This window comes from Pantherophis guttatus, chromosome 1 (assembly GCF_059756535.1).
Source record: "Pantherophis guttatus breed Tessera chromosome 1, ASM5975653v1, whole genome shotgun sequence".
Lineage (NCBI taxonomy): Eukaryota > Metazoa > Chordata > Lepidosauria > Squamata > Colubridae > Pantherophis > Pantherophis guttatus.
The window spans coordinates 252,341,689-252,367,067 of NC_142063.1; positions in this window are offsets into that span (position 1 = coordinate 252,341,689).

The following is a 25,379-nucleotide window of genomic DNA, read 5'->3' on the forward strand; positions in this document are numbered from 1 at the left end:
TCATTTTTGTGGGGGAGCATTTTTGTTAGCAGGCATTCCACATCCCCCAAACAACACTATCTATATCCTTTGTGTCCTACTTCTCCTCACCATAATTTCCTTCTGCATCATTCCATCTTTGCCCTTTTCTGCAAAAGGGCTCCTAACATCTCTGACATACCAAAGAACATTCCCTTGTAATCATTACCAAAAAACACCAAACAGGCTGATCAGTGTCCTGAAAGCTTCAGTGCACGTTGGAGAGGAAGATGAGGGAGCATTTGTTAGCCATGTGGATGAAGTGGCCAAAGAGAAACAGCTGCAATTAGGTAGTGGCATAGTGATGGTGGCAGGAGGCAGGCAGCAACAGCTGGGAAGCTGTAGTATAGGGGTTATTCTGACCTAGGCTTCCCAAAAGCACGAAGCCAACTCCTCGTCCTGATAAAATCCCTTTTATTTAGTTTAAAGTGAATTCTTCTCCAGCGAAGTCCTGGCCAAAAGTCTTTCAAGAGATTTCACAACTACAGACCTTTATCATGCTTGGAGAGCTGCCAGGCCGATATCTTCCAAATGCCACTCTGTAGCAGACAATACTTGGCAAGGAGTCAGGAACAGATCTTCATTCTAATGAATTGAACTGATTGTCTCCTGCAAACTCCCCTCCCCTTTCACTCCTCTTTATTCCCTATAGGAGGGGCCATTCACCGTCCACCTGTGGCTTTACTCCCGAGTCGACCCTTGCTCCTTAGCTGTTCTCCTAGTAGCTCTGCGCATGCACACACTGGGAACAGGCTCCAGCTGTTATTCTGCCCCACTGATGTCCGACTCCGAAGGCAGCTAACAACTATCAGATGGCCCTGGCCCCATCTCTGCCTCCAACACAGAGCACTCGTCAGAGCCTTCCCCAGACTCCAGGATTGGCCCATGTTCCTCCCCAACCTCGTCACTGTCTGAATCTGCTGCCAGATCTGCTGGCGGGCCAAAACAGGGGTGTCAAACTCAAGGCCTATGGGCCAGATCCAGCCTGTGGGGTGCTTAGATCTGCCCCATAGGGCCACCCCAGAAACAGTGAAGGACCGGCCCATGGTGTTTCTGCCAGCAAAAATGGAGCTTGGGAGGGTCACATGCGGCCCTCCCAAGTCAGTTTTCACTGGCAGACCGTCACAGCCTAAAACGGAGCTCGGGAGCTCATTTTTGCTGGCAGAGTGCTCACGCGCCCCCAACACAAGTGGCATTGAGCTGGCCATGCCCAACCTGGTCACGCCCACCCTGGCACAACGAGGTGAAACACAACCCTGATGCGGCCCTCAATGAAATCGACACCCCTGGGCTAGTGGCTCTACTTGATGGCTGTTTCTTCTATTTGTCCCTAGGTAAATTAAAATCTCCTTAACTACAGCCCAGTTATTCATGTTGTGACAAAGCAGAACTACAGACCTGGCATATTACCAGGTCAAGTGCAAAGTTTGTGACTATATTTCACACCCTTTGTCTTAAGTACAATTTCAAGAGAAATCCATGCTCTTACAATACACAAGACTGCTATGCCTTAACATGTTATGCAAATATTGACTTAGATTTCTCAATCACCTATTGGACTTTGCATACTGAAGAATTGTTTCCTTTACAGGGAATACCACCAATGAGCATTTCCTGTCCCTTTTTTAAAAATACAGAAACATTATCTCTCGCTTAAACTTTCAGCATGTCTAAAATACTTTTACAAAACCTCTTACATTCTGAAATTGTGGGGACTAGACCTAATTAAGACACTGTTCTCCTATACTGTCCTAAGGAATCAATATAATTCCGTTTATTTATCTAGTGCAATTTTTTTGACTCCTTCCCCCCTCCCTCCCTCTGCCTCCCCTCTTACCCCAGCGCTTAAAGCTATTAGAATTCATGCTTAGGAAAATCTTTTGATCTCCCCTGTGAGTATTTTGGTGGTTTCTCCCACATCACCCCAGGTGGTCTAAGACCCTCGTCTGCTTTATCCCAGAGATTAATTTTTGCTAATTGTGCTAATAACAATGGCTGGGCCACAGCATGGGCACAGAAAAAGCAGACAAATTGCACTGCCAATGCAGGATATCGGAACAGGATGCTATGATATAGTTTATTTTATTTATTTAGCTGGTCACACACAGTATTAAAACACTTCGTTTTTACAGGTTAAAAACAATTAAAACAATAAAAAAAACAGTAAGAAAACCTAAAAGGAAAACAGAAATAACATTTCAAAGTTTAATGTCGAGTTTGGAGATCCAGTCAGTAGCTGCCATTGTTATGCAGAGGATATGATATAGTAAAAGTTAGGAAATGGTTATCATTATCATTGGCATTGTTTTGCTCAAGCAATGGTAATATTCCTTGGATTCATGGAGTTGCAGATGCTTGACATCCCAGGATTGCCCTTGCCTGCTCTTCCTAGAGGTGAGAGAGACACAGGGTCATACAGCTGGCTTCATGCCCTAAAGTGGGATTTGCACTCACAATATCCCAGTTCATACTTGTAGCCTTTAACCATTACACCAGACTGATAGGAGCACAATACATTTATTTATTTCTCTGAAATTTAAGCACTTCCTCCACTCTAGAAATGTTCCTTGTGCATATTTCATGACTATTATATGTTATGTGCTGCCCCTGGGAATTGCCCTTTTTCACTCACCCCTTTTGAATGGCCTTGCTTGTACAAACTGAATAGCTACAAAAGGGGTAGATTGTGGAAAAGTGAGAGAAAAAGAGCAGAAGAATCCATTTGCACTATATCATGTTGTATGACTTTTGAGTTTTCACCAGATTGAACCATATTCCTTTGGACCTGAAATCTCTTCTTATTCCTTTCTTTTCTCCCATCCTAGGGGGAAAGGTTGTCCCCATCCCAAAATCAAGTAGTGAAATTAAAAAATTTCCCCTACCAGTTCTGTGGGCATGGCTTGTTGGGGGACTGTGACTGAGTGGCCATGGCTAACTTGACATCACTCACATCAAGGGGCTACTCACCAGCCCCTAGTCACTCCTTGTTGCAAATGGCAGGAAAATGGGGAGGAGTATATTCCTGCCTACCATCCTTCTCTCAGTCTCTGCTGAGATTGAGGAATGGATGACAGGCAGGAAAATCCCCTTCCCCATTTTCCTGTCTTTCCTGAAAATGGCTCCATTCCAGCTGCTCCCCGCTCCCCGTCCCCCTCCCTCCTGGGGACTACCTTAAAAGGGACAGGCTGCAGCAGCTCCTTTGTGAATGGAGGGAGAAAAGTTAGGATTTTCTCTGCTGCATTTAACATTGAATTCTGTGGCAGAGAGAATGCTAACTTTTCTCCCTCCATTCAGAACGGAGGTGCTGCTCCCTTTATGGTTCCCCCCGTCCCCCTCCCTCCTGGGGACTACCTTAAAGGGACAAGCTCCAGAAGCTCTGATGCCAATAATCCCTAGCGGTTCACCCGAACCAGTCTGAACCGGTAGGATTTCACTCCTGAAGTAGCACCAAAAGCTTCTCTTTATACACAATGTATTCTGCTCCTATCAGTTTGGTGTAATGGTTAAAGGCTACATTATGAAGTGATAGACTGCTTATAATGAACAATATTTAGATTCGTATCAACTATATAATCTAACCTCTGCATGTATTACTATGGTTTTTATACTGTATTCCAAACTCAGGATCACTGATGACTTCATGTCATCCATCTGCATGTACTCTAGAATGGAATGTGGTAATCAATTATTTTGCTTCCCAATATTTATTACTTTCAGTTTTTATATTTATTATTTTCAGTTTTGTGACTGGTCACTTCTCAGTAATTCCCAGATTTCTGAGGTGACAACCTGTCTCTTAATTAAAAATGTATTTTTGGATTATTTATTTATTTATTTATTAGTCCAATTTATATGCCGCCCTTCTCCGTAGACTCAGGGCGGCTTACAATGCATTATAGCAATAGCCTGCATACTTTTATGTATATACCTGCTTATTAGGGCTTTCGGCTCCCCCCTAAGCAGTGTTGTTCTATACAAAGCTGGTTTATTGCCCCCACAATCCGGGTCCTCAATTTACCTACCTCGAAAGGATGGAAGGCTGAGTCAACCTTGAGCCTGGTGAGATTTGAACTCGCACTAATTGCAGGCAGCTGGCAGCTAAGTGCTAGCACTTAACAGCACTTAGTCCGCTGCACCACTGAGGCTCTAGGTTCATGAGACAATCTATTTAAGCTTTTATCAGCCATTGAACTGCCACACTGAACATGGAGGGAAAACACACAAGGAAAGAAAGAAAGAAAAAACCAAAGCACTATTTCAATTCTTCAATAAAGAAGAGTTGTGACTCAAATACAGTATCACGACTCTTTCTTACTTTCTAAAATTGTTTTAATGACTGGAGGTTTGTTTATCTGTCTTCACTTACAGAAATCTAAGTTACTCACTGCAGGGTAAATTCCATTCTTTCATTCACCATGACGACCAAATGATGCAAAAGCACTTCCTCCCACAGGACAAAACCATTTACAGGTATGTTATGCAGGAGAGGCTTAAAAAGCAGAACATGGAACATGCCCCTCTATTTCAAGAAATGATGAAATGATGTCTTAGCATGACACATTGCAGTGGGTGCTGCTTGTGACATTTCTTTGATTTTATGCCAAATATAGGCTTAGGGCTGACTATTATTACTACAGTCATAACTTTTATTGCAGTGCAGAAATACAGCCAACTCTGATCACATCTGCTAAAACATGAGCTCCCAAAGAATATTGCCCTAAGCATCTTAAGAGTAGAAAGAGAGAATGTAGAACCAGTCTCCCCAGGTTTTCCAAAGGCCCTTGGAATTAGCAGGTGGCAACACCTGGAAAATCCTGCCTGGACTTGAAAGATAAACAGAGTTGGACTTGGATGGTGCTTGGATGGGAAACCCAGGCCATTCCAAGATTATAGATAACCGTGAGGGCTGAAAAACAATTCTGGAACAAGGTATTGGCTAATTATATTGTGACCAAGAAAACTGCACAATTGCATCCATTTAGAGAAACTCAATGTGAAGGCCTCTTTACCATCAATTTATTCTTTAGCTGAATTTCTAGATAGGAAGAAAGTGAGATAGAGGGGTATGAAAGACTTTGAATTTATGGAAATTGTTACAAATTGTGATACATCAGGCCAGTGGTGAAATGTAAAATTTGTTTCTGTGGGTTCTGGTTCTGTGGGTGTGGCTTGGTGGTGGGGAGGGTAATGTGACTGGGTGGGCGTGGCGAACTTTTTTTTTTTAACTTTTAAAACCATTTTTTCTACAACCTCTTCGGCCAAAGAGGTTGTAAAAAAATGCTTTTAAAAGCCTCTGACGATCCCAGCTGAGTTGCCTGATCGGCAGAGGCTTTTTTTCTTTTAAAAGCCTCTGACAATCCCAGCTGAGTTGCCTGATCGGCAGAGGCTTTTAAAAGCATTTTTTTAATAACCTCTTTGGCTGAAGAGGTTGTAGAAAAAATGGTTTTAAAAGAACAAAAAAGCCTCTGCCGATCAGCAGCTCAGCTGGGATCATCAGAGGCTTTTAAAAGAAAAAAAGCTTCTGCCGATCAGGCAACTCAGCTGGGATTGTCAGAGGCTTTTAAAAGGATTTTTTCTACAACCTCTTTGGCTGAAGAGAGTGTAGAAAAAAATCCTTTTAAAAGCCTCTGACAATCCCAGCAGATCCGCGTGATCATCAGAGGCTTTTTTTTTACTTTTAAAAGCATTTTTTCGGCCAAAGGGGTTGTAGAAAAAATGCTTTTAAAAATAAACAAAAGCCTCTGATGATTGCGCGGCTCAGCTGGGCATGAGGGGGGGGGGGCAGGGATTTTTGCTACCGGTTCTCCGAACCACCCGCCTCCATCGCTACCGGATCGGGAGATCCAGTCCGAACCAGGAGCATTTCATCCATCAGGCCTAAAAATGTGTTAGTGGTTTTGTTGTATTAGCAATCTTCCCAAAGATTCTCCCTAGTTCCATGCAAATTATTTGAAAAGAAGATTTAGCAAAAGTCATTGACATCAGGAAAGCATCGTTCTTGAAGCATTAAAGTAGCTGCATCCTCCAGAAGACTCAGTGTAGCTCCTTCAGGGCTTTATCAGTTGGTCTGCTACACTTCATTGGTAGTCCCAGTGGAAGTATCATTTAGACATAAAGCTACACACACAGACAAAAGGGGAAAGTCTTCAAAAGGATATGTTGGCTTTAACCCTTCCAGGCAAAATCCTTCTTTTCTACCACATACCTTGTGAATACTTTGCATAGCCTAATTTCCTCCATATTGTCTAGATCTGCAGTTGCCCAAATTCTGAAAACTGGGTACCAATAAATCTGAAGGGGAAAGCAGATGCTCAGAGAGTTGAACACCCCTCCCTCAACAGAGGGGGAGGAATAAGACACCACCTATCTCCAGTTTACAATTCAGCCCTTGTAGCAATTCCAAGAAGATTCTACAACCAATTGCACTCTGTTTCAGGTGACTCCAAGGGCACAGAAAAAACTCCAAGTAGCCTCAACAGCTCTCAGACAGAGTGCTAATGACCAGATGACTGCAAAGAATTACAATCCTTCCATTCCCTCCTCCGCCATCCTATCAAAACCCATCCTTCCATCCCCCCCACCATCCAGTCTCAACTGTTGGTACCAAACCTTCCATTTCCCCACCATCAGGACTGATGAAGCTTCTTGGATGAGAAGTGAAATGTTTTCTTCTTCCTCCTCAAAGAAAAAAACAGTCCAGTTGCCTTTTGAAGAAAAAAGGAGCTTTGAGACAAGGATTTTATGGTTTCTGTCTTAAAGAAATGAATTCGGTGGGTGATTGAAATCTGTATTTGGCTTTAATCATATTGCTATATTATTATAAAGTAATTATTTTATGATTCAGTAACTCAGCAATTCAATTATTTTATTATTACTTTTTATCTTCATTTGTACATTCAAAAATGTTTTGGCATTTTGACATATTCACAGATAGCATCTTGGTTCTCTGTTTTAAGCAAACACATTCAGAAAAAAAAAAGGCATCAAATTAAGCAACTGAGGGACTTTCCTAAATCTATTAAGATAAAGTCTTGTGTCATCTTTGAAAGATAGCGTCTCCTCCATATGTGCCACAGTCATTTCTAAATAACAAACTGGACGTGCTATTAGTCGCATCAACCCTTGATTTTTTTTAAAAAAAATATGATAGTCATCTTGGGCACTTAAGGAAATCGAAGCCATACATAATTGTTGACTTTCATAGAAGAACCGCCCTTCCAACCTTTGATGATTTCATCCATTAAACTGCAAAGGAGCAAAGCAAAAAAACCTCAGACAATTAAGTCCATCAGTTTAAACTTGCTCATTTGGCACATTGCTGAGACGGCCATCTGACATGAAGTGGTTTGCACAGACCTGTCAGGGTTTAATAATAAAGGCATGAAAATAGGATCCACCTTAATTGCCACCACTAACAATCCCCCCAACCCCAAGTAGGATACATGATACAATGTAGTTAGCAGGTGATGTAACTGCCAAAATCTCACCAGGCCTTGAGAAGTTTGGTCATACCTTTAAAATCTTTCAAAGCAGTTTCACCCAGTCGACATGCTATCATTGCAGAGATAAGTAAAGTCATCTTGTCTTCTCCCGGGCATCACCAAGCTAGCATGAATGAAAACCTTCTTGGTCACCTCTAACACCTGAGCCCATTCAGTTTAGTTCAAGACTGTAAAACTGGCCATTTTGGAGAATACACCTGTCTGTTTTTCAGAGGATGCATGATATTTTGAGAAGCAAGCAGCAAGGTCTGTTTTTCAGTACTCAAAAATTAGTAGTGTGTACCCTCTCCTCCATCTTGATCCGGTTAGAATGTAGGGATCTAATAATCCATTGTCATACGGTATGGACAAGATCAGAATACATTGCGTTGTATTCTTCAGAATGTTTCACAGATTCTCCTGGATCCCGTACCAAACTCTTTGTTCTAATTCTTAATCACCTGTTTGATTGGTTGAAGGAAAGAGATCAACCTGTTGACTGCCGAATCCACAAAAGTACTCAATTTAACCCCCCTTTCTGATTCAGTTGCAGTTGTATGCAATTGCTCTTTGTGAGTGAAAGTTCTCCAACCTAACCCAAAGACAAATGGTTACTCTTTGTCTAGTTTTCAGACTAACAAACTGATTTAAGAAGCAAAAGTAAGTTTCATGCACAACTTACTCATTTATTAATTTCCTTCTTTCTCAGTTTCTGACAATAACAATAACTCTGCAACCGCAATAGCTACAATAGCTACAATACAATACAATAGCTACAATACAATAGCTACATATATAATACAATAATACAGTACAATAGCTACAATAGCTCTGCAACCAAACAAGACAGACACAGAATTCAACGGATAGTTAGAACTGTAGAAAAAAACAATTGCTACCAATCTGCCTTCCATTGAGGACCTGTATACTGCATGAGTCAAGAAGAGAGCTGTGAAAATATCTACAGACCCCTCACATCCTGGACATAAACTGTTTCAACTTCTACCCTCGAAATGAAGCTATAGGGCTCTGCACACCAGAACAACAAGACACAAGGACAGTTTTTTCCCAAATGCCATCACTCTGCTAAACAACTAATTCCCATGGCACTGTCAAGTTAACTACTAAGACTGTGTTACTATTCTTCTTCTCATCCTTACTAGTATCTATCTCTTCCCACTTATGGCTATATCCATGGTTGCTTGTATCTTTACAATTTATATTGTTTTTATTGTTTCCTAGTATGATTTGATTGCTTATTAGTATCCTATGACTATCACTAAGTGTTGTACCTTATGATTCTTGACGAATATATTTTATTTTTTCTTTATCTACACTGAGAGCATATGCACTAAGACAAATTCCTTGTGTGTCCAATCATACTTGGCCAATAAAGAATTCTATCTATAAAGATCCAATACAAATTGACTCCAATATCTTTGAAATGTACAGCAAACACATTTCCAAGTTCTTAGACACTAATCCTAACAAGTTATCCAGTACTGTTATTAAACAAATTATTTAATCCTGGATAAGAGATGTCCAGTTCACAGAACTGACATAAATTATGGGAATGAAATCCGAAGGATTAAAGAGTGCAATTTCCCATGCTCTAAAACTCAGGAGAGTTTCATAAAAAATTGAAAAGGGGTGTGTGTGTGTGAATGCTAAAGTCATTTGGTATGAAATCCAAAAAGGAATGCTTACTGCCCAAATTTGCTGGATGATCAGTGGAAATCTAAGAGCAAATATGTCTGTTGGCCTCACGCTTTTTATCAAATTATTTCAGCTGCTATACCTAAAGAGGCTTCTCTAACATCTGTTCCAAGCAGATCTGGATTAAGGACCTTGGACACAGGGGAACAGCAGAACAAATTGGGTTGGGCTGTATCTGTGGGAGGATTACTGTGCACCTGGAATTGCCCTTATCTGTCCAAGGAATGCCAGTGAATATCCTTGAACCATTGTGCTGGAGCAAAGAGACTAGTTGCTCACCAGTAGCTCCAGTGAAATAAATATGCAATGTCTGTCTGCTCTGTCCCTCCCCCCCCATCAAAAGAGATATACATAATCAAATTAATATCTTGTTTTAAAAATGTCAAGGTTTTTCTTTCTTAGGAATAGATTTTTTTTACATGACAGAAATTGTGAAACTGGTCAGATTTCAGTTAGCTTGCCAAAACTTTCCACTAACTATGTTATTATGGCTGGTCACACTGTCACCCAGATGTTTAGACTCGATTTGGCATTTCTATCCACCTACACGTCTTACCAAGGGCTTGGAATTCTCAGATATTGTTGTTTGATGGTGTTAAAGGTATCGTCGTAGCATGTAAGCTATTCCAAGTAAAACTCCCTTTTGCAATTAATTGATGGGGATTTTGTCAATACTGGTGTTTAGGTAGCGTTCCAGATGTTTTGGGATTATACCCAGAACTATTGGCACTACCTTTGTTTTCTTTTGCCACAGTTGCTTTACTGCTATTTGCAGATATTTGTATTATGTTGATTTTCTTCAGTTCTCTCTCTATTCTTAAGGCTTAGTCTTGGTCTTGTACAGCCAGAATTAGCTCCTCTGTCTCTTTATTTAACTTTCCTGCTCTTACCTATTGGCAAGTGTGTTGTTATTTGCTTTGCTGCTAGTTTCATTGTTGTTATTTTAATATAGAAAAGGAGGGAAGAGAACATGTAAAAAAAAAGAGAGCACCAAGGATTCACAGTTCAAACCTAGCCAGGTACAGTATATTGTCTTCTACTGATTTCCTTTCCAGTGTTATTAATCTAAAAAGCAGGAAAAACATAGCTATGATTTTCCCTCACAATTTTAAACATTCTCCTAAGCCTCATTTAAAGACCCACATCAAACATGCTTGAAACATACTTCTGAGCGGACTGCTCCTTTTTCTTCTCTTTTACACTTTCAAATGCCCCTGCATTTGTGCCAAAGGACCATAGTGGTTAAATTTTAGAGAAATTGTCAGTATTTTTTTTCTTTGTTTTCAACAGCTTTTCATATGAAACTTTGTTTAATATTTCAAGCAAGGTTGAGATATACAGATTAATAGTCCAAATATTTGGATCCACAGAAAACTTAAAATGATTTAATAGCGACACAGAACAAGCATCAAGATGTTTAATTAGTATACAATCTATGAAATGGCGGACGGGGGGGGGGAGGAAGCCATAGGAATCCTACACAATGAATTCCTTCCTTAATGTACTATTTTGGATCTCGTATGTGAGAATCAATATCTGAATGTTTTCCCCCCACATAAAATAAATTGCCATCAGAAGCAAACAAGTGGATGGATTCACAGTAGTAATGTTTGGCAAGGTAGACATTACAAGGAATTTCTGATTGTCTGTTTTGACTCATAAGGTTTCAGCCACATGTATTTTCATGCCCAAGCTTGGTTACCCTTAGCAAGCTTATACTGATGATGAAGTGTCACAGGCAGGATTACTGAGGCTACTTATACCAACTATTTGGCATGTCTCCCTCTGACTTACAGTCCTGAAAAACAACCCAGCACATTGATGTTCCCTTTCTGCAGGCAAACCAAAAGTAGCATTGTTTGAAAATGTTCCCTACTGGACTTGACCATTGGCTGAAAAACATAAGGCAGCAAACAAGTATTAGAATTTACGGGGCCTCTTTTATCTGAGCGTGATATTTATTAGCAACCTGAAATTGTTTTGTTATTTTATAAGAATTATTTTTTATATTTTAAGAAAATAATTATTATTTTCTGATTTTATAAGAAACTAATCAAGGAGAGATCCAACCTAGAACTAAGGAGAAGGTTTTTTTAAGTTTTTTTATTTTCATAAACAAACATACAATGCATAATCAATCAATCAGTGTATCATCTGAGTACATCTTTTGTGTCTTCTCCCTACTCCTCAATTATTTCACATATCTTAATATTTATCATTTCATTTATTATGCAATTTTCCCATCTTTCTTTACACTATTACTCTCTCTATATATCTCTTCTCCAACCAATAATAAAATTGCCCCCATTACTTAAAATATTCCGATTCCTCTCTCTCTTTAAGTGTCAAAGTCAATCTATTCATTTCTGCACAATTCAATATTTTCTTAATTATTTCTCCCTCCATAGGGATTTTAAGGAGAAATTTTCTGACAGAACAATTAATCGGTGGAACTATTTGATTAGGTTAAACTGACTACACCTACTGCAAAAAAAACAAGTGTCCTCAATCAATTGATCCAACAGTTAATCAATATTGTTGCTATATGTTGTCAAAAAGAACCGGTGCCTATTTTGAAGTTGAAAATATGCAATACTGATATAGATTCAAATCTGAAGATACTTATACTGACAATGTAACACTCCTTTGTATTGCAAGAATCTTTTATTCTTGCAATACAAAGAGAGAATTTTTATTCTCACACATTTTGCATAACACAGCTGCAAGATAAATACTGTCGGTATTGCTCATTCCTGTGTGCCATGGATCACGTAGACGGAGGAAGTAATGATGAGTCTACTCAGATGTATAGTCATAGATTTTTAAAACTGGGGAACTGAGGAAAGAAAGGGGGATAAGGATACTTATGGGATGTAGAATAATCAATTATGCAAAACCCATAAATAGTAGAAACAAGTGTTCAGTTTATGAATGCTTTTCAAGTGCCTTTTTATATAATAATAATAATAATAATAATAATAATAATAATAATAATAAATTATAATAATATAATAAATGCAGCATGGTCATCTCGTTTGCTGTGTATACTGTCATCATCATCATCATCATCATCATCATCATCATCATCATATCAAGAAGTTGCAGCTTCCTGCAATAACACCAGCGGAACTGCAAAAAACTGTGCTACTCGGAACATCGTACATCTTAAGAAGGTACTTGGTTGATATCTAGGACACTGGCAGCAACCCATATCAGCCATTAGCACCAGTCAATGATATTTGTGATGCATTTTTGAATGTTCAGTTGACTGAGTTTCATGTTTAATGAATAAAGTCAGTGGTGGGATTCAGCCGGTTCGCACCACTTTGGGAGAACCGGTTGTTAACTTTCTGAGCATTTTGGTGAACTGGTTGTTGGAAGAAATTATTAGGGCAGAGAACCGGTTGTTAAATTATTTGAATCCCACCACTGAATAAAGTATAAAATAATAGTAATCAAAATGACACAATTATGGATGAAACTTGTAACAGTGATACCCATTGTCATTGGGGTACTTGGTACCATGTCCAAGAATTTTGCAAAATACATCAAGAAGTTGCAGCTTCCTGCTGTAGCGCCAGTGGAGATACAAAAGACTGAGCTACTCAGAACATCGTACATTTTAAGAAGATACTTGGTTGATACTAAGGATGCTGGCAGCAACCTGTATCAACCATCAGCACCAGTCAATGATATTTGTGATACATTTTCAAATGTTCAGTTGACTGAGTTTCATGTTTAATGAATAAAAGAGATAATAATAATCCTGCCTTCACCATGAAAGCCAGAAGGGTGACTTTGGACCAGACACACTCTCTCTCAGTCCAGCCCACAGGGTTAGTGTGAGGAAAACAGGAGGGGGAATGTATGTTGGACATATTCACTGCCTGGAGTTATTTGTAAAAAGGGGCATACAAATGGATGAATAAATAAATAAATAAATCATAGTTTATAAATCATGTACAATCATAACTATTGGGAGACAATCATTTACACCGGTGATGTTACCCAGTTGTCTGAAAGCAAACAACCAAGCTCAGAGAGCATCAAGGACTCTACAATTATCATTTGTATTTGTGACAGACTCACAAAAAAAACCCTCTCTAAGGGTATTTATTTAGCAAGAGCCTAATGAAATTGTACAGAAGATGGAGAAATGATAACCTTCCCCCACAAATCACAATAACATCTAGAATCTCTGTGAAGGGAATTTAACTGATATCAGAGTCAATGCAGGTCATACATTACCTGTGCACTGGATTCCACTGATGGGAAGAAAATGCTTAACCGCAGCTAGAACATCACACAATATTCTACCAAAGTTGGCTGACCCTAATTTTCCATTTAAGTACTGATAATAGCTCTATATGGTGTTAACTGTATAGCTTCCATTGGTGTCAGGATGACCACCCAGGCTTAAAATAGCTTTTCCTCCCACTAAAGAAAAGTAACTAAAATTTTGAAGAGATCATCAAATCTTGTACATTTTCAGTAACCTTGCATGAAATCTGGTACAATTTCAGCATTCTCACATGAGGTCTCATAAGATTTTAGCGTAACACTAGACAATATGTGGCACAATTGGATCATCATTTCAGAGATATCTGCTTACCTTAACAGAGAAACACAATGACCAGGAGCGGGGGAAAAAAACAGTGGGATCAAGGAGTGATTTCCAACTTCCTGCTACTTTCCTATTGACCTTCTTTGCTGTCAGAGAGTGTTGGAAATGATCACATGACCACAGCTGACCATGGCAATGTAGCTGTGTAGCAGCAATTGCATCACTGAAGTGACCACAACTTTGCCAAGTTTCAAACCCACGTGTCCTGGATTTTCAATGCATTCCTTATGTTAGCCTGTTTGAGGAATGGTGATTCAAAAATTGTTGCCTTACAATGCACTATTTCACCCAATTGAAGGTTACAATCAAACAGACACAAGATGAATATATAGACAGATGTTTGAAATTCAGATTTGAAAGGGTCTCATAACACTATAGTCATTTTAAAGATTTGCATATTTATTTATAGCACCCATGGCACCATATGAGATCACACATAATGTGAGGTCCTGAGGTGGTTGTTAACCCCAGTATTATACACGGATATGCTCACCTGAAAACTTTGAACATTTTGGTGTATGAAATCACAAGAACAATGTATATCATTTGGTTTTTCTGATCAAATATTAATTTAAAAATATTTTCCAAAATATAATTGGGCTTAATAATGAAAATTATTTCAAGTGAGTTGTTGAGAAACATAAATAATGGATGTAAAAAATGAAAAAAGATATTTTAAGTTTTGAGCAACAAAAAACAAACATCAAATTCATTTGGAAAATAACTCCTACAAATCTTTTCATACAACAGAATCCTAAGCAAAACAATCATGTACATTCTTGATTTTCCTTTATTCTTGATTTTCCTTTATTCTTGATTTTCCTTTATTTTGTCCATTTCTGGTCCATGCCTGAAACTTGAAGCATCCGAGTTCTTGCTGCTGATCTTCCTCTTCTCAATTTCCCCTGATTTGAATGATGCCGAGCCAAACATGATCCAACTTGATAGCCATAAAGAAATGTGCCAGCTTCCTTGTGGCTTTTGTCCCATTTAGTTGTTTACACGAGAAAAAAGAATAGATATCAAGTCCCATTATTTTCTCCAAATTTCTTTTCAAACCAGAAATAATCAGTTCCTAGCAAAGGGATAATACATTCAAGCTGAAGAATCACAATTGTGTGCTTCTACTTCTTAACCTTTATTTGGAATAAACGAGGCATATATTAATGAAATGCTTGTAAAGACTGCACTCCATTTTCATTCATCAGTCAAGCATATTTTCAAAGGAGAAAAAAAACAAACCCCAGAACTACATTGGTGCAAGGGGAAGTATATTGCAATTGGTATACATGTTGCTGGATTCATTTATTATTTTCATTCTTTTTACTCAGCCTTTTCCAATCTGGAGCTTTCCAGATGTGATAGACAATTCTAACTGGAGGATTATGGGAACTGAAGCCTAGTACATCTGGAGCACACTAGGCTGAGGAAAGAGTTCTTCACTCTTAGCATACTTGCAACATATAATTAATGCTTGGATGATGGGAAGAACTTTGTGTCAGAGCATCTGCTTTGCATGCAGAATGTCCTAGCAACAGCCATTTTTCCATTTAGAAAATATCACATCACGGGTAAAATGATAGTCCAGTTTTTAAGGCTAAGGAAAGGAATTGCCGGTTACTGTACTGGACTAGACACACCAGTGGTTTAATCCAAAATACAGTGAACAACTAACAAAACAGACCAGTGGATTGTTGAAGGTATCAAGCCAGAGTTCTCACATGAGTCACTAATGACCAGGTTCAAATTATCCTACTTCAAACATGTTACACAATGTCTTAGCTTTCTGGAGAAGGTTCTAATGCTGGGAAAAGTGGAAGGAAAGGGAAGGAGAGGAGGAGCAGGAGCCAGGTGCATAGACTCAGAGGGGTGATGAATGCAATGTTGGAAGACCTGAAAGAACAGATCAGGGATACATCATCATAAAGAAAAAATATCTATGTTCACTATGCTCAAGGTTGACTCAGCCTTCCATCCTTCCGAGGTGGGTAAAATGAGGGCCCAAATTGTTGGGGCCAATATGCTGACTCTGTAAAATGCTTAGAGAGGGCTGTAAAGCACTGTGAAGCGGTATATAAGTCTACGAGCCATTGCTATATGTGGTCAATTTATTTATTTATATGTAAAATTTATTAGCCACCCACTTTACCACAAGGTAACTCTCGGCGGCTTACAATATGAAAAGATAGAACTGTATAAAACCCTAATAATATAAATACAATACTATAAAAAAAAAACTAGCTAAAAAGATTAGGAGTCGATAACGACTTGATGGCACATAATCAAGCAAAATTCACCTTGCATGACTTCCCTTCCTACTAGCAACGTTCAAAATATTTGATTCGCTGCAAATCAATAATAACCGCAACCATATATATCTGTCTTCTAGTTGTGTTTTTGTGTATTGGAAAGGAAGGCTAAAATGAAGCTGCGCTTTTTCATTGATGACATTGTTTACATTCATTTGAATTTCTTTCTTTCTTTCTTTCCCTCTCTCTATTGGCCTTCTTCGGATGATTTAGGTGCTTCCAGAACTCAAACTCTTTCTCGCAATCAGTGCATTTCAGATATGTGCATTAGAATATGACCCATCGCTGAGAACAGGTAGTCCTCTACTTATAAGAGTTCAGTTAGTGACTGTTCAAAGTTACAACAGACTTATGACCATTTTTCACATTTATGACCATTGCAGCATCCCCATGGTCACATGATAAAAATTCAGACGCTTAGCAACTGACTCATATTTATGATGGTTGCAGAATCCCAGGGTCATGTGGTCACCATTTGTGACCTTCTGACAGGTAAAGTCAATGAGGAAGACAGATTCACTTAAAACCATGTGACTAACTTAGCAATTGTGGTGATTCACCTAACAACTGTGGCAAGAAAGAGGAGCCCTGGTAGCGCAGCAGAGTAAAGCAGACTAAAGCACTGTTATTAACATCAGCTGCCTGCAATTACTGCAAGTTCAAATCTCAGCAGGCTCAAGGTTGACTCAGCCTTCCATCCTTTCTAAGGTAGGTAAAATGAGGACCCAGATTGTGGGGGTAATAAGCTAACTTCGTATAAAATATACAAATGTATGAAGGCTATTGCTTAACGCATTGTAAGCCGCCCTGAGTCTCCGGAGTCTCCAGAGAAGGGCGGCATATAAATCAAATTTTTTAAAAAAAGGTCATAAAATGGGGCAAAACTCTCTTAACAACTGTCTCACTTAGCGACAGAAATTTTGGGCTTAATTGCGGCCATAAGTCAAGAACTATCTGCAGTGCCTTTGCAACCCCCAGACCTCCTTCTAAAGATGCTGCTGAAAATTGACAGTATATATTTTTTTTATCATAGTGAGTGGGAAACAGATGAAAATGGCAATGAAGAGCCTGGATAGCTCTGCAGACAAGGCACTGTAATTTAACACCAGCTGTCTGCAATTAAAGTAAGTTCGAATCTTGCCAGGCTCAAGGTTGACTCAGCCTTCCATCCTTTCTAAGGTAGGTAAATTGAGGACTCAGTTTGTGGGGGCAATAAGCTGACTTTGTATAAAATATACAAAAGTATGAAGGCTATTGCTTAACGCACTGTAAGCCGCCCTGAGTCTCCGGAGAAGGGCAGCATATAAATCAAATTAATATATATATATATATATATATAAGCTCCCTAGTAGACATATTCACACAAGCACTCATAATCACACAATCACTTTGTCTTACACACAAATGCACACTCTAAAAGAAATATCAGTCCCTCCCTCTGTGCGTTTTTAGTTCCACTCTCTATTCCCCCCACCAAATGCTAAGTTTGGCCTTGATCTCCCCCCCAAAAAATGTTGCCTATTTCTAGATTCATATTGTTAAGATAGAAATTGACAGAGGCCAGGGCAAAAATAATGCAGGCTATATGATTTAATTTAACAGCTATCCCTTTAAACATCAGCTACTCTGTTCTCACAATAGATTTTGAACAGAACTCTTTCGAGTGCAGATTGATGTTTTTAAAGAACTGACTTTGTTTGCCTCTCCTCTCCTAACTTCAAGGGAAAGAAAAACAATATCACTCAATCTTTTTTTTTTCCTCCCTGAGTCACAATGCAGGTAACCTCAGTCTGGGAAAAAAAACAACTCCTGTCTATGGGAGTTACATATTACATATTTGGAAGGGACCTTTTCATTTACCTTTCTGGAAAAGGTATTCCCTTGCTGTCCCAAGTTGGGAGAATTCAGTACCATGTTAAGGCTTCTTGGTTTTCTCATTTCCCCTTTGCTGTTGGCACAGCTGGCAGCTCTTATAGGCTAGGAAATTTAATTCTAATCTTTTGGGAGATTATTCATGGCCATTTGCTGGAGGAAGGTGATGCTCCTCACAACCATCCAGGTACAGGGAATATGGAAAAGTGTGAGAGACTCATACTCTGCTCAAGCTACATCAGGATGATCAGACCTTGGGCTGATGAAGAACTGGGAGCTAAACTGAAGGGCTCATGGTAGACACCTTTGAAAGCAGAAGCCTGCCTGATAGTTATTCTGTGGTGAATTTGTTTATGTCCATTTATCCCACTCTTGTCTTGCCTTCACTTTTTTCCTTGGAAAGCGATCTCTCTCCCGCCTTCCCCCTCCTTCTTTAATCATGACACTGAGCAGGTGCCCATGGGTGACTATGGCTTACTGGCATTACTTTAGTCTAAATAAGTTAATTCACGAATGACCCTTAAGACGATAAATGTTATATCTAATGCGAATGGTATGAATTTCAAGAGGAATTACATGCCCTGTAATGTGGTAGTTTAAGGATTTTATTGCCTTGCTCAGCTTGGTTTTTATGACCAGATATAGTTTGAGAGGACACTCCTCATGCTATGCATACCTAAACTAAAGTTGTCTTATGCAAGATCTACAGTATTGAAATTTAATCTCTGCTCTAAATATGATGGCATATTCTTTAGGGCCATGAGAACAGAATCTTGGAATCTAGGGTTCCATTCAGCAAAATGCTTACAATGGTGCCCAGTTATATCAGGGCTAGCTTCCTACTATTTGAAATGGAAATGGACATATTGTCATCCAGAAGGAAAGATCCCTGTAGGATCACAGTATATAGTATTAATTGAACAAAAATCTTTGGTATATCCTAGACCAGGGGCCGGCAAACTTAAACACTCAAAGAGCCACTTGGACCCGTTTCCTACAGAAAAAAACCACACCGGAGCCACTGGGTGGGCATGGCCAACTCGATGTCACTCACCCAGTCACATGACCCCCCCTAGCCACACCTACCCAGCCACAAAACCATTCTCTCTCTCCCCCTCTTCCTATCTCCCCCTCTCTCCCCCATGTCTCTCTCCCTCTGTATCTCTCCCTGTCTTCCCCTCTCTCACCCCTCTCTATGTATCACTCTGTATGTGTCTCTATCTCTCTCTCTCTCTCTCCCCATCTCTCTCTCTCTGTGTCTCTCCCCCTCCCTTTGGGTGACCGTCCTCCTCCTCCCCCTCCTCTTGTGATGTCTTGGACGGCTGTGACTGAGCCAGGAGTGTGTGCATGGGCAGGGAGACCCTCCCCAAACAAGCACCAAAGCACAGCAAAGGCACCCGCAGGGTGAGCGGCTGCTCGATTAGGAGGGTCTTAACAGGATGGGGCTTCTTTCCTGCACTAATGCTCTGGCCATCACCTTGCTGTTTCATCCCCCACCCTCAGCAGCTCTTTGGCTGAGTGCAGAGGGTGCGAACTCCAGCCTGAAGCGGCAGGAAGCAAAGGCTGCCTTACGTGCAAATGTGGCGCGAAGATAGATACAGGGCAGCTTCTTTCCTGCACTCTCCTCCTCCTCCCACTCTCATGATGCCCTGGCTGGGAGCATGTGCACACGTGGGGAGACCCTCCTTAAGCAAGCTGCTGCCCACCCTGCGCGCACCTTGCCTGAGCTTCAGTGCTCGCTTGAGGAGGGTCTCCCTGCGTGTGCGCACGCTCCCAGCTCAGCCACAGCTGGCCAGGGCATCACGAGTGTGGAAGAGCCACACTCAAGGGGCCAAAGAGCCGCATGTGGCTCACGAGCCGTGGTTTGCCGACCACTGTCCTAGACCAGTGTCTTTCGAACTTGATGAAAACTTTGAGATGTGTGGACTTTAATCCCCAGCATATTGGCTGGGGGATTCTGGGAGTTGAAGTCCACACATCTTAGCATTACCAAGTAATTCTAAGATCTAAAAGTCATTAAAGCCATTCACTCAAGAAACCGGACGTGCAGATCTTGAAACCACAAGGAAGGGTCAAATATTTCGTCCTGTAGTTTTTGAGATACTGTATTTTTTAGAAATTTGGGAAGATCCTCTGCCAATGAGTTAGAAATTGAATCTCCTTTGTTTTGAAAACTGTGTAACTGGCTCACTTTTAATTTAAATATGTTACCACAGAAAATTGCTTGATGAGTATTAGACAACTCAGAGTCATAAGGGTTGACTGTAATTGCCTCACTACTAAAAATTGAAAAATGCTGGGTTTTTTTAATGGATATCTTGTGCAAAACTCAATTTTTACATGAAACAAATCAACTCAGATATATCAAGTATAGGAAGGAAAGGAAACTGGAATGAATGAATCCAGAGGAAAGTGGGGGGGAGGGCAAAGAGGTAGTACCAATAATGGTGAGATGGAGAAGCACACAGGAGTCCGCAATGGATTGCTCAAAACCTGGAATTAATTAATTAATTAATTAATTAATTAATTAATTTATTTATTTATTTATTTATTTATTCGATTTTTATACCGCCCTTCTCCTGCTGGACTCAGGGCGGTGCACAGCCAAAGATAAAAACAGCACATACAAAATTTAAAATTTTAAAAGAATTAAACTAGTATTGGCCCAATAAAATTTAAAATATCCCAACTAAAACCAATTTAACAATTAAAAATATCTAAAGGGGGGGGGGGTCAAGCCAGCCCAGCTTGATGAAATAAAGAAGTTTTAAGGGCACGGTGAAAAGCACGGAGATCTGGGATCCTACATATCTCCGGGGGCAGGTTGTTCCAAAGGACCAGTGCTGCCACAGAGAAGCCCTCCCCCTGGGGGGTCGCCAGCCGACAGTCTGGCCAACAGCACCCTGAGGAGTCCCTCTCTGTGGAAGCGTACTGGCCGGTGGGAAGCTACCGGTGGCAGAAGGCGGTCCCGTAAGTACCTAGGCCCTAAGCCATGGACCACTTTAAAGGTGGTAACCAACACCTTGAAGCACACCCGGAAGACCACCGGGAGCCAATGCAGCTTGCGCAGGAGAGGTGTCACATGGGAGTGCCTCATCGCTCCCATAATCCCCCGCACGGCTGCATTCTGCACCAGTTGGAGCCTCCAGGTGCTCCTCAAGGGGAGCCCCATGTAGAGAGCATTACAGTAGTCCAGACGAGACTTAATTTGGATAGAATAATTGGAATTATCTTTCCTGAATTTTGACAAAAATAGGAAGAAGACTCATCGTGTATAGAATTCTTACATCACCATATTTTTAAAGAAGAAAATTCTGATTTAATATGTGTTTTTGTTCTTCCTCTTTTTTTGTTCGGTTTCTAAAATCATCTCAGAGTGGAGGAAGTGGGAAGAAATGATCCCCTTGAAATCTTGTTTGCTTGTGGGAGAAATTTTAAGAATGTGAAAAACTAAAGGGGTCAGTGAAACATCAAGGGCACCTGTAATGCTCTGTTTCTTTATGAAGGCTGCTCATCTACTATTTTCAAAGAAAACATTCCATCTTTTGTTTTCTTTTTAAAGATCTTATCCTATTTAAAAATCCTTCTGCTAAACTCCAGTTATTTGTTACTTTTAGCTTCTCAAGGGCACAGTTGAGAACAAGTATTGTTTTCTTCACCAGCAGCTAAAAGGTGTATCCATGGGGGAAATATAAATAAGGGTTGATAATCTACAAATCTAATAAGAAATTTAGCAGGGCAAAAATAGAGGTTGGTGGTTTTTTAAAAAACTATATATTGTCAACAATGCAATACAATCAACTTCCCCATTGTTAGTCCTCATTGTTTTATTTCACTTCTTCTAATGCAGGGGTGTCCAAGCCCAGCAACTTTAAACCTGTGGATTTAAACTCCGAGAATTCTCACCACCTCACCAACTACCTGGCTGGGGAATTCTGGGAATTGAAATCCACAAGTCTTAAATTTTCCAAGGTTAGACGTCCTTGTTCTAATGGAACTGAGTTGCAATCCTTTGTACATTCACATTATTTGAAAATAAGTCTCATTAATTTCAGCTGGATTTCAAAATCAACACACGTTGGAGCTGGCTGCATATCTTGTAATATGAGTCTGATTAGGGAGGTGTAATTTTGTGAAATCTTTAAGCCACAAGGAAAAGTTATTTTTCATTTCCTGTTTGGAAAAGGTATAATTGGAGACAACAAAAATGCAATCATAGACAGACATATGCAAACATTTTTGCATCATTCAACAAAGCTCTCTGAGTAGTTTACAAAAGTTATGACTCAGTCAATAGAAATATGCAGCCAAATAGAAACATGTAATAAATGCAGCATTATTATTTTATTACCAAATATAAATTCCATTAAAAAACAACAACCATAAAGCAGAAATGGGAAATGGATCCATAATTTGTGCCATTTGTGAAAAAAATATACTAAGATGTTATAATAGGGCAGAAGGAATAACCTTGAGGAACATGAGGAAGAGCCATTACCAAGACAAATGGCCAGATATAAAAAACTTGAGTCCAGGACAGAACTATAATTTCAGAAAATAAATCTCAGACAAGATAACTTCCTAGTTTTCACAAAGATAAAGGGAGGGGGGAAAGTGCAGAGGTGGTATTCAGCAGGTTCTGACCAGTTCAGGAGAACCAGTAGTGGAAATTTTGAGTAGTTCAGATAATCGGTAAATACTATCTCTGACTGGCCCCGTCCCCATCTATTCTCTGCCTCCCGAGCCCCACCTGATCGGGAAGAAATGGAGGTTTTGCAGTAACTTTCCCCTGGAGTGGGGAGGGAATGGAGATTTTACAGTATCCTTCCCCTGCCACGCCCACCAAGCTATGCCATGCCCACCAAGCCATGCCATGCCTACAGAATCAGTAGTAAAAAATTTTGAATCCCACCACTGAGGAAGTACATTCAGACTTGCGAGCTCTGTTACTACCTTCTTACAATAAAAGTAGTACTGGCCTGCACAAAAGAGCCAATTTGTATAATGGTTAAGGCATCAGGCTAGAAATTGGAAGACCGTATTCTAATCCTGTTTTAGGCACAATTCCAGTTCACTTTCTCTCAGCCTCAATCCTGACAAGGAGGCAATGACAAGCCACTTCTGAAAAATCTCACCAAGAAAGCTGCAGTGGTTTGTACAGGTATCAACCAAGGGTTTTAAAAAAACTGAATTGAAGGACCAACCTCCTCCCCTTATCCCCCACCCCTTCAAAAAACCTTGGCCTGCAGAATTTTGGTTTCCTAATCTGGTCTGCCTTGTAAAGTTGGCATCAGTAGAAACCAGGTAAATTTCTTTAGAAAGGTTTTTTGAAGTGAGCACACCATGGAATGTTGCCTTTCCAAGTAACCCCATGGCATTGATGAAAGGGCCTTCTGAGATAGAGAAAAACAAAACATTTTGATGATCAGTATACAGTACTTATGATTCCACATGTGTATTAGGCTTCAAACAGCAAAAACCCTGATAGATGAACTCTCTGTAGAATTTGAATTTAGAAGTCAGAGGTTTCTCATTTTTCAAGGAAAAGACAGCTCTGAATATTTATGTAGGTCCCTGATGGACCTAAAGATAAATCAACAACCTTCAAGGAATAGTTTCTAGCTTAAGAAGGGATGACAAATCTAGAACAAGCATTCATAATAGATCAAATCTGCATGGGCTTCTGCAAATCGCAATGCTATGAGTAGGACAGTGGTGAAATCCAAATTTTTTTACTACCGTTTCTGTGGGCGTGGCTTGATAGACATGGTGTGGCTTAATGGACGTGGCTTGGTAGGCATGGCAGGGGAAGGATACTGCAAAATCCCCATTCCCTCCCCACTCCTGGAGGAAAGATACTGCAAAATCTCCATTCCCACCCCACTCCAGGGGAAGGATATTGCAAAATCCCTATTCCCTCCCCACTCTGAGGCCAGCCAGAGGTGGTATTTGCCGGTTCCCCGAACTACTCAAAATTTCCGCTATCGGTTCTCCGAACTGCTCAAAATTTCCGCTACCGGTTCTCTGAACTGCTCAAAATTTCTGCTACCGGTTCTCCAGAACCTGTCAGAACTTGCTGGATTTCACCCCTGGAGTAGGAGCTATATAAAAGAATGAATTGTGTATGCACACACACATATGCACACATTAGCTTCACATGTCAGAGATCTTTTAAATTAATTAAAACCAGAGAGTAAAGAAGAGAGAATGGAGTTTTGTGTCCTTGTTTTATTTTATTTTAAAAACAAACTTTATTGAGTTTAAAAATTTTAAAACACAAAAATATACAATATGTAATTGTGTGTACATACATGTATAAACAGTGATTTATTTCTTATTCTATCTACCTGACGGTGGTTATTTGTTACATTTGATTTTTCCTAAATTTAGTCTTTACCCTTTTTTCTTTTGATTTATCCACTTATACCATCTATTCCATACTTCAAAATATTTTGAGTCTTCCTTATCTTTTAATTTTAAAGTTAATTTATCCATTTCTGCACATGCGTAAATTTTTTGAATTATCTCCTGGTCTGTTGGCAAGCGATTTTCCTCCAATATTTCTTGATTTCTGGGCAAAGCCCAGAAAGTTTTGTGTCCTATCTGTGTATTATTAGATGAAGTAAGAAGCCTCCAGGCATATAGATTAGGTTTTACCCTTATTTGCAGAAAGGCCCTTTTAAAGAAACAAAGAAACAATTGTAAACTCCCTCTCCCCCCACCTCTCTACCTCCTTCCCTCCCTCCTTCCCTCCCTCTCTCTCTGTGTTTTGTGAAAATATAAACACTCTATGTTCAAATCATCTAAATTTATTTGATAAGTCACTATTACCCTCTGGCATGGTATTAATTCTCCTTCTAAATTAGAAGTAGAGAATCAGTGGCCTCCAGAGGTCGATGAACAAAACTCCAAAGTGTTTTGTACAACCTAGCCAAGAGTGAGGGATCTTGGGAGCTTTTTACAAGGATCACAGACTCCTAGCCTTATGTTAAATAATAATTATTCTCAAGACACGCCCCTCCTCTCCCAAAACTGCCTACCGGAGAAGACACTTTGGTGAATATCAACATGAATCAAGGCACAAATAAAATTAACTCCCTTTGTACTGTAAGTTATTGTGCTGCATTTTGAATGCATCCCTTTTTTGAGAATTCTGCATTTTGCACATTTGATTTCTAGTGAGATTGAGCCATTGTCTTCCTTTAATCTGCATTACATTCTCCCTTCTGCCAAATTAGGGGATGAAATGTGCCATAACCAAGCAGAAACAATGCACCTCGCTGCTATCCTTTGATATGCAATTCTTAGCACAGTTTGAAGACCTTCCCTTTATAACTGCCCTGCTGAGAGTGCTTAAAA